General features: G+C 38.1%; 1 protein-coding gene across 2 annotated transcripts in view; it reads left to right on the top strand.

Moving 5' to 3' along the window:
• Nucleotides 1-17,601, top strand: part of CDH8 (cadherin 8) — a 150,711-nt gene that overhangs the window by 37,459 nt on the left and 95,651 nt on the right. The gene's annotated exons all lie outside the window — the stretch shown is intronic.

Raw genomic sequence — 17,601 nt, 5'->3', positions numbered from 1 at the left:
TATCTCCATTTTTGATAGTTTGTACTTCAGCTAGACGTCATGGCACGTTCAGAGGAGAGTTAGTATCCTTTCTTTTGCACTTTTTGAAAGGGCAAAAATATGGACTGCCTCACAAATATAGAATTTCAAAAAGAGCCTTAAAAATTAGGACTGGAGATTTCCAAAAGCCAGAACAAACTCAGCTTAATTAATTTGCTAGTAAAATATATTCAAAGCAATAACAGAAAGGGCTTTGTATAGGAATGATTGGGTTTGCGTGTCAAAACTTGTACTCCAAAATCCTTTGGCCATGTTAGGATCCTTGAAAGGCAAGCCGGAAGAAATGATTAGGAAGAGGCCGTTGAAGAACTAGGAATGTATCAGGTCTAATAATGTCTTTTCCTTTCCCAAAACTCAGTCCATCAGCTTTCAGGCATGCTTCTGCATTGACCTTTTGCCTTGGGTTAAGTTTATCAGGCTCCTATAGGGTATTTGCTATTTATGAAAATTTGACTTTCCTCATAATGATATCCTGTATCAGATGAGAGTATGTTTTGAAAATATAATTTTCTGATCCCTGGACAAAACAAGCAAGTGGATCCCCTGTAGTACTTGTGGACTTGGTCTGGGCTGATGAGAGCAGAAGAAAGATTCTAAGTCCAGGGAACTGCCTGTAGTGCCTTATAGATCAACCAGATGGCACCAGTGGTGACCCTGTCTAAGGGATCATTCATCTAGAATGGCCCCTGTCATCTTTTCCTTTGGTGCAGATGGCTTGCACATCCTTGTCAGTGGAGTACTCAACAAAAATTTTAGATGGATATGGGATAAAGCAGCAGGATATTCCTTTATGCGCGGTACCCCAAATACTGTAAAGAAAAGGAACGCTAGGGGAAAAAAAAGGGAGAAAGCAAAAACTGAGAGATGGTTTAACTGAACATCTGAGGCTTTGACACTGTGACACTGTTGCTTCCCTGTCTGAATACTGTCAGTTGTGCTAGTGGCAGGAGTTGGTTGTGCCCATCCCTTTCAGAGGTAGACTTCTGCAGTGCCTTGTGCCTCCATGTTCTTTTGGACCATAACAACGAGTGTATGTGGTTAATAGAGATTGTTTCCTGGGGGAAAAAGATTGTCTTCACAGGCAAGATTTCTCTGTGTTGATTGTGGATTTCTGAGTAACTGGAAGGGAATTCTGTCACTGAGAATGAGAGGAAACTAATTTAGGAGAACATAGTATGAGAATGTTTATCATTCTGTGATATAGCTCAATGACTTTCATGACAAACTACAAAAAAAGTTTAAATAATTTAAAGGTCTTTCTAAATCCTACACAAGTTAAGAAGTGCTCTCAGCAGGTACTATAAATGTGGATTTTACTTCAGTCTTAACTCATCCTGCTGTGATAACTTATTCAGATTGTGCAGGCAGCTGCCAAGTCATAGATGTGATGTCCTTTATCACAGAAGCACAATACTTAATTTTGTTCATTAAGATATACTAATCAGAGATATCTTGATCTGTGTAATTCTAGAGCACAATCTAAGTTCTGATTTTAGAGATATTAATATGTACTAGATGAATGATTACAATGGTTGCTTAGCTTCTGTTAATTTGAAGTCTTTAAAGCATTCAATAAAATGAGTGTTTGCTGTCCACCCCTGAGTGGAATGCCGATTCTTGTTTATAACATTATAAAGTTAAAATGAAAGTCCAATAATTGTCTCCAGCAGGCTCATTTGCATTATTTCTTCATAGTAATTACAGAAACAATAGGAATTCTATATCTAAGAGCAAAATTTATGTTGATCTGTATATGCTGAAATATAATCACAGCAAATATGTTTTAATTATGTTTGTGATGCTGCAGAAGTAAAGGCATGGTAGTAAGCTGTTGTAAGATCTACAGAATGAGTCATAGCATAAAAATGCTAAAACATTAAAATAAAGCTGGTTCTAATAAGGAAAATAAATTATGATAACAAAGGGAGTGAAGTTGCTTTATTTTTGTTGGAAGTAAAGATTTAATTGGAGGATTTGTGTAGGCAGCAGGAATGGTTTTGCTTTTAAAGCAAATAAGAATTTAATTCTCCTAGAACTCAAGTGCTTCTTCTGAGATGAGTAGCAGATTTTCATTTCATGTGCAGTTTTGAAATGTTGGGGAAAATGATACTTTTGTGTCACTCCAAATACAAATTTTTGGAATATCAAAAAATGTTTTGGGCTAGGCATAGTAATTTTTATTATATGAAAAAGAACCCCCTAATATGATAACAAATGAAATTAATTTAAAAGAAAATATTTTATTTACATTTTGAACATATTAAAAAGTTAAATACTTTAAAAGATTGAAATTAATGCATACACAGGCATAAAAAGTTTTTTAATGTAAAAAAAACATTGAAGCATTCTGGTCAGGAAATGTTCAGAAAAAATACTACATTGGTCTTTTCCCAAATGTATGTTTTGTATATTATTTCCTAAACCAACTTTTCAGTAATATGCAGGTGAATGGTTGAAGTGAGTGTCACTGAATCATTATTCTTATCCAAAAAAAATACAGGTGAAAAAATATATGTAGCTACAAGGCTAAAGCTGGTATTTTGGGTGCAGCTTCTTAGTGGTCTTGAGCAGCTGTCCTTAGGACCTTTAACTGCTTTGTTCTGAATATTGGGCCTCTTTATTTCTGTGACTTTGTTTCCCCATCAGCAGAATGGGAAGAAAAATTAATTTTTGCTTTGTAATGGTTTGGTGATGCTCATTCAATTACTCTGGTGATATATTCAGATTGTGGAGTAATGTATATGATGTCTGTGACATCATATTGAGATGATAATGATGTTACTGTGATTGCAGGAAAACAAATAAAAGGTTATCTCTGGTTTGTGCAAAGCTCTGAGTGAATTGCTGGTATTCAGGATATGTGATCACTCTCAGCATTGCACCCCGGGGCTGAATGACACAGCCAGTTTGATGATGACTCTCTTTGCTTGGGCTATCAATATAAAGTGTCACTTCTAGAAGAGAATCAGGCCAAAAGAGAGCTTTAGCCACAGGGAGTGAGAAGAAATGAGCTTGGCAGTAAGATTCCAGGGAGAATAAATAAGGTTTGGGAGTATTAGCAAAGAAATACACTCACTATTGAACATAAAGGGATCCAAATCAGGTATTACTTGGGGGGGACACACCAAAATCAAAACCCAAACCAACTCAGAGGCTTTCTATTTATCTCATATCATCTGCAGTCAAAGAAGCTATTGAAATCTGTTATCTTTGCAAATGACTTGTGCCCCACCTTTCAGGAATGTAATTCCTTGTATTCTCCTTGATTTTAATTAGCTGCTATTCTAATTTTTTCTCATGCAGATTTCTTGGAACAGCTTCTTCCCATCAAGCAACTCCCCCATCCCTTTGATGGTGAGGGAGTGCTTCTCCAGTGTTTCTCCACACAGGCTTAAAAATTCAGTTATTGTCAAATCTCTTGTAGACAAGAGCAGGAAAGGGAAAGAAAAAGTATTTATCAAATGTAAAACTCTTCAGGTAACCCTTAAAGTGAATATTATCACAAGTGTACATAGATTGTTGGGGGCTTTTTCCTCTTTGCTTTAGGTATTTGTAAGGCTGTGGTTTGCTTGTCTTTTATAACACACAACACCCCCCCCAGCCCCCCAATCTTGTAATCAATAAACTGGCATCTGGAAGTTAAATGTTCTCAGCTTCATTTTCTGTGGCAAGATTTAAATTGCCTAACATTCATATAACTTTTTTCTACATGTTTTTTAGGAGCCATATGCTAGGTATTTACTTCCTTTTGTTTCTTCCTGCTTTCCCGTTTGTTTACTCTGATATTTCTATTTCTTGCTTGTTTTCATCCCCCGAACTGGCTGATGTTTGGTTTTTGACTTTCACTACCACTATCCATTTGGAACTGTATCTCAGCAGGTGGAAGAAGGCTTAAATACGAGGATTTGGGGGTTTGGTTTTTTTGTTTGTTTGTTTGTTTGTTTTTCCTTGTGACAATATAGCATACTTTAGATAGAGGCTTTTCACAGTCTTTTCACATTTCCTCTATCCATTACCTAATCTGCATAACCTCATTCCTTTTTATTGGTAAAGGACAGATGTCAGACTTTCAACTATTTAACTCTTATATTGAAGTTCTTTTTTAAGGTATAAAGAGTAAGTATACTGTATATAATACAATTTCACTACTATCTTCCATCCTGTCTTACAAATATACATTCTGTGCAGGTCTAGAGAATGGTTCGGATTAATGTAGTATTCATCTAAACTGTTAGAATTGGACTGAGTAGAGACTGACCATACTGGCAAACAGCACACAAAGGTTTAAAGTTACAGCTCAACTGTAAGAAATCCATGGTATTTGCAGATCAGGAAGCAGAACTGAATCTTTAAATAGTGATTTCTAGCAATACTTATGAATACTACAATCTCTGTGAATGTGACTTATCTGTAAGGGACTGTTCATGACCTATTCATAACAATTGACAGACATAAGAATTTTTCAGGCTTTCTGGATTCTTTCACAGACTTGAAGCTGTTTTTTAAACCTGCAAATCAATAATATATGAACCAAAATTAGAATATATAGCTCGCTCAGGGACTCTGCTTTTCTTATGAATTTCTATCCTATTGTAGGAAATGGAAGTGTTGCAGTCCCCCAAAATTGCTATGTGTTTTCTCTTTGTCAGGTTGAGATTGCTTGGCTTTTGTACTGGTTAGAAGGGCAGGGTTATATTTAGGCTAATTATTTTTTCTTGAAAATAATGTTTGAGCCTGTTCTACCGCTATGTCATACTTTCTTATAGCACATACGGAAAAAGAAAAGGAGACTGGAGAACCCACAGGGATTCCCTGTTTAGCCACCTTGCTAACACTGATGCTGTATAATCAGAAGCAGTTATGCACCAGACTGGAGAAAATTGTGGCTCTGAGCGTTCTTGTCCTGTGGGCTTCTGTCTTTTTCTGAGAAAAGCTACCTATTAGTGGAGTTGGCATAGCTGAGACAGAGAAATATGGTCCAGCTGATAAACATATACAAACTCAGAAACCAATTGTGGTCAATAGCGAGATATTTAATACGGCTTTAAATTTTCAGTATGGGTGGAAAAAAATTTTGGTTTAACCATGCTGCGATTGTGATTTTTGACTGGCCATGATCCCAACTTGTGTCAGAAAAGCATTAACATTTGATAAGCCAAGATAAGTTTGTTAACTGCATCAGTTTGTGTGTCAGAATACCTGTAACAGAACTGAGAAACAGTGCATTTATACTGCTAATATTTTGTTGGAGAACATCATACAGCAGATTATCATAGAATGGTTTGGGTTGGAAGGGACCTTAAAGATCTAGTTCCAAGCCCCCTGCCATGGGCAGGGACACCTTCCACTGGGTCAGTTTGCTCCAAACCCCACCTGACCTGGCCCTGAACACTTCCAGGGATGGGGCATCCACAACCTCTCTGGGCACCCTGTTCCAGTGCCTCATCACCCTCACAGTGAAGAACTTCTTCCTTACTTCTAATCTAAGTCCACCTCTTTCAGTTTAAAGCCATTACCCCTTGTCCTATATAGGTCCTATCAAGGTCCTATATTTTCAGTTAACTTTGCCATCAGTGTCCATTTACATACCCAATGATCCCATCTCCATAAGCAAACAAAATATTCCATCTCCTATATCCTGAGTAAATGTGAAAAGGCAGCTTTACTGACTTGATAAATAATGTCAAATATTTTATTTTACTTCAGGTTCTTGCTATTTTCAACACTTTATTATCTCACAGTCAGATAATTGTTAATCTCGTTATTTATCTAGTTTGTATGAAAGTCAGTTACACCTGATCTATTAGTTGTCAGAAAAGTATAAAAAATAAACTTGTAGGCTAGTGGTAAATTCCGAATTTAATTGGACTACAAATTATGGAGTCATAATATGAATTAATAAATAGATGTCAGCTGTGATATATTTTTTTTTCTTTTCTCTTTTTGGGGGCGTGTCTTTGGTTCTCTATCTATCTTTATAACTCTATACGAGTTTCAAATAAAGAGTTTTGTTCAGTGTCCCTTGAAATTTGAGACAGAGACTCCTACTGAGTTCCTGGGTCTTACATCAGATCTGTCGTGGTTTAACCCCAGCCAGCAACTAAGCACCACGCAGCCACTCACTCACTCCCCCCCCACCCAGTGGGATGGGGGAGAAAATCGGGAAAAGAAGTAAAACTCGTGGGTTGAGATAAGAACGGTTTAATAGAACAGAAAAGAAGAAACTAATAATGATAATGATAACACTAATAAAATGACAACAGCAGTAATAAAAGGATTGGAATGTACAAATGATGCGCAGTGCACTTGCTCACCCCCCGCTGATCAACACCCAGCTAGTCCCCGAGCGGTGATCTCCTGCCCCCACTTCCCAGTTCCTATACTGGATGGGATGTCACATGGTATGGAATACCCTGTTGGCCACTTTGGGTCAGGTGCCCTGGCTGTGTCCTGTGCCAACTTCTTGTGCCCCTCCAGCTTTCTCGCTGGCTGGGCATGAGAAGCTGAAAAATCCTTGACTTTAGTCTAAACGCTACTTAGCAACAGCTGAAAACATCAGTGTTATCAACATTCTTCACATACTGAACTCAAAACATAGCACTGTACCAGCTACTAGGAAGACAGTTAACTCTATCCCAGCTGAAACCAGGACAAGATCCTAAAACCATTCATGTTAAGGAAAAAAAAAAAAAAAAATTAAAAATAATCATCTTAGGACCAGAAATTTCTGCAAGAATTCAGCCCCTTTTTTTCCATGAGTTTGAGCCATACTGCATCCATAGGTGGTAATTGTAGAAATTATCCAATGTCTTAGAAAATAATTTCTGAAATTATGTATTCTGGGTTCATTCTTTCTTGTCTCTTTTTCAGAAAAAGGGAAGGGGAAAAACATCATTTGATATTTCACCATAAGCAGAGGACAGTGAAGTAAGCTCAGTGAAGGTTGCAGCACAGAATATAACAGAGCCGTTGTGTCAACAAGGACCTCTATGTGTTATTGTAATACAAGTAATTAATAATCATTATTTATAGATGAGTACTGACTCTGCAGTTGTCAGCTGCCCGGCTAACCAGCTGTCATTTGGTTCTCTCAGTAGAGTTCTTTCAGATAAATAGCAGGAATGTACATAAGATATTTGGATTTTGTGTCATTCTTGTATCTAGGGTATCATTTGGATCATTTAAAAATTTCAGTTCTCAATATAATACCTCTTTCTCATCTTCTTAAGGGTTTTTTTTTATTATTATTATTATTCTTTTTTTTCCTGAGCCCTTCCAGTAGACACCTGAACTCATTTTATTAGAGAAATCTCAGCAGAGTCCTTGGAGATCTTCAAGGATCTCCCTTATGTGGCCGTTTCCCTCCTTTGCTGTTCCTTTTATGGCCATTGCATTCTCCAGTGGGCAACTTAAAAATCAGTTCTTTGAAGGAGGAGGAGTACGTGTATCATTTGAAAAGAGGTCCTGAGAAATCATAATGCTCCTTTGCCTCTTAACTTCAGTCTAGTGTGTATTGTGCATCTTCTCTGCTACTCACAGCCCCAAAAGATATTAGTGCAGGATAGCTGGTCACTTGTCCTTTCTAAAAAGAAAGTCCTGGTAGAGAAATGCAAAGAACAGCTGAATGGGGAGAGTATAGGATGAACCCCATATGGGGTTTTGGCTGTTCTGTGCTCACAGAATGATATGAGCACTACTAAACTTGTGTGGGTAGAGAAAACCGACAGTGATTCAATCATCATTAAATTAGTACAGACATCTCCCACAGCCTCCCACAGTAGTCTTCACCATGAGCTCAGACGAATTGGATTAAGGTCTAGACTAAATCATTGCTAAGTCTGTATGGATTCTGGCTGTTTTGAGATTGACATATGTTACACACTTACAGCTTTTGTGATACTGATTTGTATACAATTTGTCTGTATTCATGCTGAGCCAGAGTTTCTTTTTTTTGATGGGACATTGACCCCAAATTTTGAATGTTTTGAATCACAGGTAGGATAGGTGTTTACAGCAAATGACACATACTCCAAACAGTGCCCACACTTATAATCATAGCACTGCTATTTTTTCCTCCTTGGAAACAGGTCAGGTTATCTGATGTTCCAAAGAAAGTGGTAATTGTCACTGAGACTTTAGTCTCCATATGTATTAAGAAGGGGACTACAGGACTCAATACAAGTTGCTAGAGAATCAGAGGTAATACATTACTAAACATCAAACGCTGCTGGAGTGGGCACAGTTGTTTATTTCTGCATATTTAACATTGTCTATGTGTAATGGTTTGTGTTCTCCTTTCCTCTCTCAATTCTTCCAGAAAAGCATTAACAATGGCAGAAGCTATGATCTATCTCTAGTGGTTTAAAAAATATTTCAAATTTAATGGTATTGCAAATTGATCACATTGAGACACATAACCTTTGCAAGTCAGTTTGTAAGAAATTCACAGGGAAGCATGACAGTGGAAATACATGGGAAATTACATTAGGAAGCTTTGAAAACCACACAAGTGATGTGGCAAATAATTTATTGTGAAACTGCATGAAATCATAATAACTAGTTTCAACCAGGTTCTTCTGAATAACTTACAATTCTGCATAAGTTATCCCTAATAAACATCTAACTGCAAGAAAATGGGGAAAAATAATCAAATTATCCTCTATCTATCCTTTGTCCTATATGTATTTATTCTGATGTATGACACTGATGTTACTATGTAACTGCAAACATAGTAGCTCTGAAGAACTAATGTTTTGTTTGACATCTCATAAGGAACTTGCTTTGCAGCGTTTCCTAGCTGTGTTTATTTTCACATTCCAAGTAACTTGAAAAATACTTTTAGTAGGAAAAAATTGATACTGTACCCATGTGCGCAGTTCACAGGTTAGTGTAAGTACACTAAAGTAAGATATATTATCACATGTAAGCAGGTAGTTTATAAGATAATCAGTATGTAAGTACTCACAATTTAATTTTTCAGTTCTCTTTATTTCACTCAGTTACCTTCTCAACAGTTTTCAATTTTAGCTCAAAGCTGGCTGCATAGCTCATGTTTATATTTCTGCACTGTAGATGTGTTTGACAGCCAATTGCGAGAAAAGAGCTTTCTATTTGCACTGCCAGATTTACACATTATGTGGTTTTAGACAGTACTTACTTCCTTATGTTCAGACACTGAAGTATGCTAAGCAGTCATCTTAAGTTTGAAAATTGCCTTCAAAAAAAGGTATTTTAATGCTTTCAGGTTTGTTTTATTAAATATTATTAAATAACAGAATGCATTAAATAACAGAATGCATTCTGCATGGATTTGAAATTCTTTTATTGAAAAGGAAGATGAGTTAAATATATTATCAGTGGGATCCTCCTAATCATTGTGAGCAAAGCATGATCAGAAGCCAGGATGGTGAAAGCAGCTGAAAGCAGAGCCTTGAAGGATTGTAAAATCATGACAACTTAAATATGCTTAAGTAAATGGAAATATCCTGTCACCTTTGACCACACTGGCCTATTGTACTTTTTTATGCCTTTGCTGATCTAGGCTATAGCTTGTCTAGTTTGACAGATTTTGTAAGCAGCCTTCAAATTACTGCTGTGGGTATGTAGTGATTAACTTTTTTATTCCTCTTCTGCAATCCTAAGAGTATGTATTATAAGATATTGCTTTGACATTCACTTGAGAAAATAATTTGAAAAACACAAAGAGGTCTTAGCACTCAAGTGCAATGTATTCTGTGCCTGAGAATGAAGCCTAGCAAGTTATAATAAGCTTTTAAAGACGAAAGAAAAAAATACATCTCAAACAACACGGAAGAAAAGCTCAGAACAGTGTGAATAAGATGATTATTATTAAAAGAACAAAAGAGAAGGATTTGGTATATAGGAACTGCTGAACTGGCCAGCATGTGGAATGGGAAATTCCTATGGCTTATGGTTTTTCACAACCTTCCCTGTCTTTTGTCTATATTGAGGAAGGAGCAGCAAGACAGACTCTGCTGGTAGTAGAAACTGACAGCCAAAAGGGAGCAGTCTTCTGAAGTCATGTTTGGAGACTTCACACAGTCTTACAGGTAGTAGAAACAACAGTGTAGTTTGTGTTCAAGACTGACAAGATGGAGGAGGGAGTAAACGGCTTTACTGCTATTTCACTGAGTTGGGAAAAGAGTGGCAAGTGCAGGAGGCACTGTTAATTATAATGCCTGAAGCACTGGAATTGTTAATATAAGTGCTTGACCCCAAATAGTAGGAGATGACAGATACTTTTTTTTCCCCAATAAAGACACAGAAGAGGGAATATGTTTTACAAGAGTAAAACTGCATGCAATTTTTGAGGCTCTCTATACCCAGCTTTTAGATCTCCTGTGGTGAACCACAGTACACTGTAGATGAAATAACAGAGACATAAATGAGATGGGAAAGGATTCCTCTTTGGCAACAAGACACAATTCCATTGCATGTTTCCAAGTATCAGAAACAGTTGGGTTAAAAAAACAAGACCTTTTTACAGGAGTGGTGTCTGCTGGAACACGAGAAAGGAACAGCAGTCTGGGTTCAGAAATAGTTACATGAACTCCAAGCTAGGCAGAAAGCCAACTACAAAAAGGTGCCAGCCATCTGAGGCCACTTGACACAGGACATTTGGGTGTTAAATAGCTGCAGAAAGCGGTGACTAAAAGCGGCAGTCCAAGCTGCGGCAGGACACAGGTCATATGTGGTGGTGGTGTTCTCCGGACAGAAGGGAAGACAGATGGTACTCCCAAATGGAAAGGGCCAAGGCCAGAACTAGGAAAACAGAAAGCTTTAGCTATCATCTGGCTTAACATAAGGATTCAGAAGAAGCAAGGTATATAAGAAATTTATACAGAAAGATCAACCTGAGACCATGCTTTGGAATGAAGACAGCAAAGAGTAGAAACAAATTACCTTGTCTTTGTTGCCATCACAACCACTGAAGATGAACATGCGATTGTGGATTCGGGGAAGACTTTGCACCTGGGGGCATGGTTTCCTCCCTCTTAGGGAGTTTCCCTGGCAGGGGGAACAACTTCTGTGAAACACCACCAGCAACATATAACAATTCTAATAAAAAATTAATACTGTGATTAACTGGAGATAAATGTGTAGACCTGTTTAGGAATGGCTTGGGTAGTCTTATAGTCTGGATGTTTTTTCCTAATATGGATCTTTGTGAGACTGAACGTGGGTTTCTATCTTCCTCTGTTCTTCCCATCTGTAAAAAACAAGTATAGCTATCTTTTGTCTCCCAAGACATTGAGTGAATATAGATATTAAAAATTATTAATTCAGCCTGGTAAGGAAGGCAATACATGACACATACAGAAAGGACCAATGGTGCTGTAAACAGGAAGGCTGAGCTCTTTTCTTGCATCAGTTGGTCATAATCAGTGAATTAGAACAAAGAGATTGTTAGATCCCAATCTTGTCTCCAGTTTTTAAACAACAGTTCACTCTAGTGTATCATAAGATGATACCAAAAGGTAAGCAATGAAAGGCAGTTTGTGCACAGTTGCAGTATAAATATAAACAGAGACAAAATTAGCAAATCAAATAGAATAAAAAAGCAGTAGCAAAGAATAAACAGAAACATAAAAGAAGCCATCTGGAATCAAAGATACTCAAATGACATGGTAGGAAACTGAGGCAGACAAAAGCAGAGATTACACTCTTAAATGAAAGTGTTAGGGATATTATTGCTTTAATTCTCTTTGAATATGGTTATGAAACTGCAGCTGAGAAGTGTGAGCTGTAATGTCTTTCGACAGTTACTCCAGAGGCTTCAAGTTACATGATTCTTGTATCGTAAATGAAACCTTTGTCATCCGTGGACATGTCTGTTTCCTTTCTGAAAGTGTTCCAAGTACTGACATTTGTCAGGTACATCAAATCTGTGCTCCAATTTGTCATTACCCTGAATAATAATGCAGAATATTTGGTTTTCCTCTTCCCCATTGTGCAGCTATAACTCCCATTATTGAAGATGGGATCAGCCTATCCATGGAGAATATGAAAGTTTCTATTAAATTGAAATTACGTTCACTGTATTAATTCTGTGTTGTGTGCAAATTAATTGAATCTATTTGTAATAGTTTAATTATGAATGATTTTTTAAACTGAGTTATCAATAGCTGTGCTCATTGTCTATTACGTGTCAGAGCACATCAACAATACACAAAAAAATCTTCTGTAACACCTAATGATGTTCGTATTTTTAGAAAAAAAACACCTGCAAAGTCACATACAGAAAGCAGCACATGATGAGTAAGGTGCATTACAGTTTTTGAAAGCATTGATATATATAAATGATTATAGAAGTCACTTAAATCCTTCCATACTTTCACAGAATGAGCTAGAGCTTCTTAGAACCCAGCAGTTGCAGAAAAGAGTCATAAAAGCTGAAAATTCTGTCTCTAAGTTCATTAAATGGGGTCTGCCTCATAAATGAGGAATTTCATTGCAAGGCATAGGTAAAAAAATAGAAGAACCTGAAGCATTAGGATAGTGTTAGTGTGTTGTGTGTCTACCTGTGTAACATCAGGTGAAAATCAGTGATGCACTAGTTAATCCCTTAAAAAAGATTCCAGAGTTAGGAAGGAGAAGAATGATGCAAATTTTAAAATGAAGTTTTCAGGGCAGATTATGCCTTTTCCCTTGAAACAAGTAAGGGGTAATTCCCTTGTAATTACATGAGGATGAATTAATTACTTTCTAACAAACTCAAATAAAAACTTGACTACATAATGCCACCTTCTCTTTTCTTAATTAAAAATGTCCAGGAGCATTTTCATAATATATAGCTCCCCCCCCCCCCGCCTTGTGAATTACTGATGTATTTATGCTTTTTTACTAATATGAGGAAATTTGGGTTAGAAATCCTCCCTTTGATGATGCATCTCATTACGGGCTAGCCTGTATCAAGTTGTGCACCAACACCACACCTGGAGAGGACTTGAAGTGCCCAATCCTACTACTAAGGCCAGTTAACAGCTTTCTGCTAACTCTGGGTATGGACCAGACCCAAGTGCATTATGTACTTTCCTGATGGTGAACACGTGGCTTGAACATGAAATTCATTGTGCTGAGCAAGCTGCTGTTTTGACTACCATTGATTTGCCAGGTAGCTGACTGAGAGCAGGTGAGACAGTTTCTATCTGCGGAAGAGACTCATAAATCTCTTTGTGTACTCAGAATTGCAAAAGAACTTCACAAACCTAGCTTGGAGCTTCTGCAGCCTTTGTCCATATACTAAGTCCTTGGCTGCATACATAGTTTTGAACCAAGTATTTGATAAGAAAATGTGGTTAAAAATATGATGAACAAGTATCTATGGAATAGGAGAATTGTTCATGTATTTGTTGTTTATTGCAAAGTAGTACTTTTATATCTACAGAATATAGAGGCTCTTTGAGTAAGTTTCATCTCTGCAATTTCTCTTGCATTGATTGTAATTATGTGTGTTTGTAATGTATGTACGTGGGAGACTATAAATATATGTTATACATTTGAATAGTGTGTTGGCAATACTTTTAGATACGCGTTCATTATTAGTGAAAATAATGTTAGTTTTGTGGAAGTACACTGTGTGTGCTGTCACTGTTAATACTGGCGCCATTGATTATCATCTGTATTATAACACAGAATAGCAAAGGAATTAATAATGATTAGAAACTGCAGTGTTCAGAGGGTTAATTTTGAATGAAGTTCATTATTTAGGAACGGACCTTTGCTGAGGCTATATGGGAGCCATTAGTTGGGTATTAATACAGGGCATCTGTGTCACCATTAAAACTAGGAGAGGATCCAAAACATCTCCTGTTGCCCTAAATCCAGGCATGATTTGGGTGATGGTGTTGCATCTGCTACTTTAAGGCAGTGATGGAGGAAGATTTCACTTCCTTTGAAGTCTAATTAATTGAATCTCACATGAAGGAAGCGAGTTTGACTCACTGTGAACATGATTAAGTTTTCCAGTTGTATTGGTTTTGTGTGGCAAGGTTTTGGTAGCGGGTGGGGTTACAGGGGTGGCTTCTGTAAGAAGCTGCTGGAAGCTTCCCCTGTGTTCGACAGAGCCCATACCAGCCGGCTCTAAGACAGACCCGCCGCCGGCCAAGGCCAAGCCAATCAGCGATAGTGGTAACGCCTCTGTGATAACATTTTTAAGAAGGAAAAAAAGTTGGGACGGCGGTATTCGGCAGCCGGAGAGAGGAGTGAGAACATGTAAGAGAAACAACCCTGCGGACACCAAGGTCAGTGAAGAAGGAGGGGGAGGAGATGCTCCAGGCGCCGGAGCAGAGATTCCCCTGCAGCCCGTGGTGAAGACCATGGTGAGGCAGGCTGTCCCCCTGCAGTCCATGGAGGTCCACAGTGGAGCAGATATCCACCTGCAGCCCGTGGAGGACCCCACGCCGGAGCAGGTGGGTTCCCGAAGGAGGCTGTGACCCCGTGGGAACCCCGCGCTGGAGCAGGCTCCTGGCAGGACCTGCGGATCTGTGGAGAGAGGAGCCCACAGAGCAGGTTTTCTGGCAGGACTTGTGACCCCGTGGGGGGCTCACGCTGGAGCAGTCTGTGCCTGAAGGACTGCACACTGTGGAAAGGACCCATGCTGGAGCAGTTCGTGAAGAACTGCAGCCCGTGGGAAGGACCCACGTTGGAGAAGTTCGTGGAGGACTGTCTCCCGTGGGTGGGACCCCACGCTGGAGCAGGGGAAGAGTGTGATGAGTCCTCCCCCTGAGGAGGATGAAGCGGCAGAAAATAACGTGTGATGAACTGACCGTAAACCCCATCCCCGTCCCCCTGTGCCGCTGGGGGGGTGGTAGAGAATCCGGGAGTGAAGTTGTGCCCGGGAAGAAGGGAGGGGTGGAGGGAAGGTGTTCTGAGATTTGGTTTTATTTCTCATTACCCTACTCCGGTTGATTTGTAATAAATCAAGTTAATTTTTGCCCAAACTGAGTCTGTTTTGCCCGTGACGGTAATTGGTGAGTGATCTCTCCTGTCCTTATCTCGACCCACAAGCTCTTTGTTATATTTTCTCTCCCCTGTCCAGTTGAGAAGGAGGGGGAGTGATAGAACAGCTCTGGTGGGCACCTGGCATCCAGCCAGGGTTAACCCATCACACCAGTAAACATGCTTTTCTGTTTGTTTTGGGATGCTGTCTAGTATTGGAACATAGGGGCTAGCTATAGATGTCTCCTTTTTAAAATAGAAATTCTTGTTATGTTTCTCGATATTGCTCTGAAAAACAGGAGGTCAGCTTTTAAGCACAGGCGCAACAAATAAAGCTACAGGTGTGGAAAGCAGTTTCACATTTACAACATTTGTGAGGCTTTTTCAGCAGAAACTGATACTCATTTATCATATTCATTATGCCTCTCTATCATTCACCTAGACCCTATATAATTATGTGTTTAATGATCTTTAACCTTCACATGAACACAGCTTGCTGAAGCTTGACGATTGCTGTAAATTATCATTCGCATCTGGTAGAAGAGAGGAAATATTACTTGGAAAAAATGCTGTGCTTTCTGGCTTAGAATTTCACTTCAGTTCTGTGATTTAACTTTGTAAGTAGATGATGATATTTTAATCCTGAATCCAAACAATGAAATGACTTTGGAAAAATGGCTCTTCCATAGGTCATTTGTTACAATATTTTGATATTAGAGTGTAAGAGCTTCAAAACCTAGAAAAGATATTTTAATCTGTCAGCCTGGATGGTCACCATAAAAAGTATATATGATTTCAGTAAATGCTATATTTATGGCTTGTTTTTTATACTTGGTTTCAACTTTAAGATTTTAAAATGCTTCTAGCTCTTCCACTTTTTATTTAATATTTAGCCCTTTATTTTATAGTGTTTCAAATAGCAATATCTGTTCCTTTCTTTTGATACAAAGGGCTTTAATTTATTAGAAGAAACAATAGTATCATAGACTTTTTTTCATTTTAACTGTTGGTATCTTACTAGCACTGCAAAGGTTTTATAGCTCTACATTAATTTATACCAGAGCTGATTTATGAACCATAACTTCCTTTGGATAATACGGGTAAAACTTACACTGGAGATTATACTGACAGTCTCTCCTACTTATTAGCAAATAGCAAATTGGTGAATCTTTGAACAAACTCAAATACTTGTGTGAGATATCTAGTTTATTCAGCCAGTGCCTTCTCAGAAATTCAGATTATAATTTTTCACTGTAAGGCTCTGTGTAATTGGGTGAACTGAGATGTTCCCAATTGCTTTGCTGAGTTGTGTGTGTCAACACAACGTTGTGATATGACATCACTGTAATTCAGCTATGAATATTCTGCCACAACCTTCATATGCAATGTTAATAATGTATAGATCTTATTCAGGGATCAAATAGATGCTTAAGTTATAAACAATCTGTTTAATACACAAACAGATTCTGGATTGATCTTGACAGGCTCTGGGACCCTGAAAATAATTTTTTATGTTGCTGACATCTACATTGAGTATGATCCTGGTCATAAGGACAATAATCTTTAAGACCAAAAAAAAAAAAGTTGTAATTACATGTCTTACTGAGCAATAAAACTGCAGTACCAACCAACAGGAGAGTGCTGTTAACTTAAATTAACGTAAATTATGCTGATTGTCCTTAAGTAAAAGCTGATGGCCACTACAAAATGAAAAACATTGCTTTTTTGGAAAAGGATTCAGCTGTCCCGTGATGTCCACATGTATGTTCACGTGGTTTGGGTAGGAAGAGTGAACTGGATTGAGTCATTCATAATCACAGACAGTTAAAGTGCTTTTGAAAAGTTGTTAAAACAGTGGCATGGTAATAGCTGGTGTGGTAATAATGTGTTACCCAGCAAAACACAGAGGATGAAGTTACACCTCTTGTAGTCAGTGGGAGTTCTGCTATTATTGCAGAGCAGAGAATACACTGGCGGCCCAGGATTTTGTATGTATAATAAACCAGATCAACTGGAAAATCAGACCTGACTGCCATTGTCCGCTGTGCTCATTGCAGCAATTTGAGATTCCTTTTTTGTAAGGTGCCGTTAACGAGTTTTCTAATCTCTTATTCCTGAACAGCTAATTTGCGGATATAACTGTATGCGACCAATTATCTACTGACGAACCTGCAGAGCCTACTTGTGGTATGACATACAAATCTACTTGTGGCTTGGCTGTAGCCCGTGTTACAAGGCTTTTTTTCCCATGCCTATTTTAACATCCTAATGCAGGTCCTTATATCAAATGACAATGCTGCCCAGCCGTAGCAACCACTGCTATCAATTGAAAAGTATGCATAACCAGCAACAATTTCTGTTGAGCTGTCTGCACAAAAACGAGCAAACAGGAACAAGTCTAGTAGTAGTTGTTGTAAGTCATGTCACAGCTATCCTAAACAGGTTGTACGTATTTCCTTCAGACTATCTTTTATGTGGCAGAGATAAATAATAATAAATGCAAGTTACGTTTTTAATGATGTGATATTCATTTCTTCTTATTGTTCATATTGAGTGTGTTAATCGTAAATAGAATTTAAAGCACTGTTACTGTATATTTAA

Source organism: Harpia harpyja, chromosome 9, assembly GCF_026419915.1.
Source record: "Harpia harpyja isolate bHarHar1 chromosome 9, bHarHar1 primary haplotype, whole genome shotgun sequence".
Classification (NCBI taxonomy): domain Eukaryota; kingdom Metazoa; phylum Chordata; class Aves; order Accipitriformes; family Accipitridae; genus Harpia; species Harpia harpyja.
The sequence above is the reverse complement of the archived record's forward strand: the minus strand, read 5'-3'. Positions and strand labels throughout refer to the sequence as shown.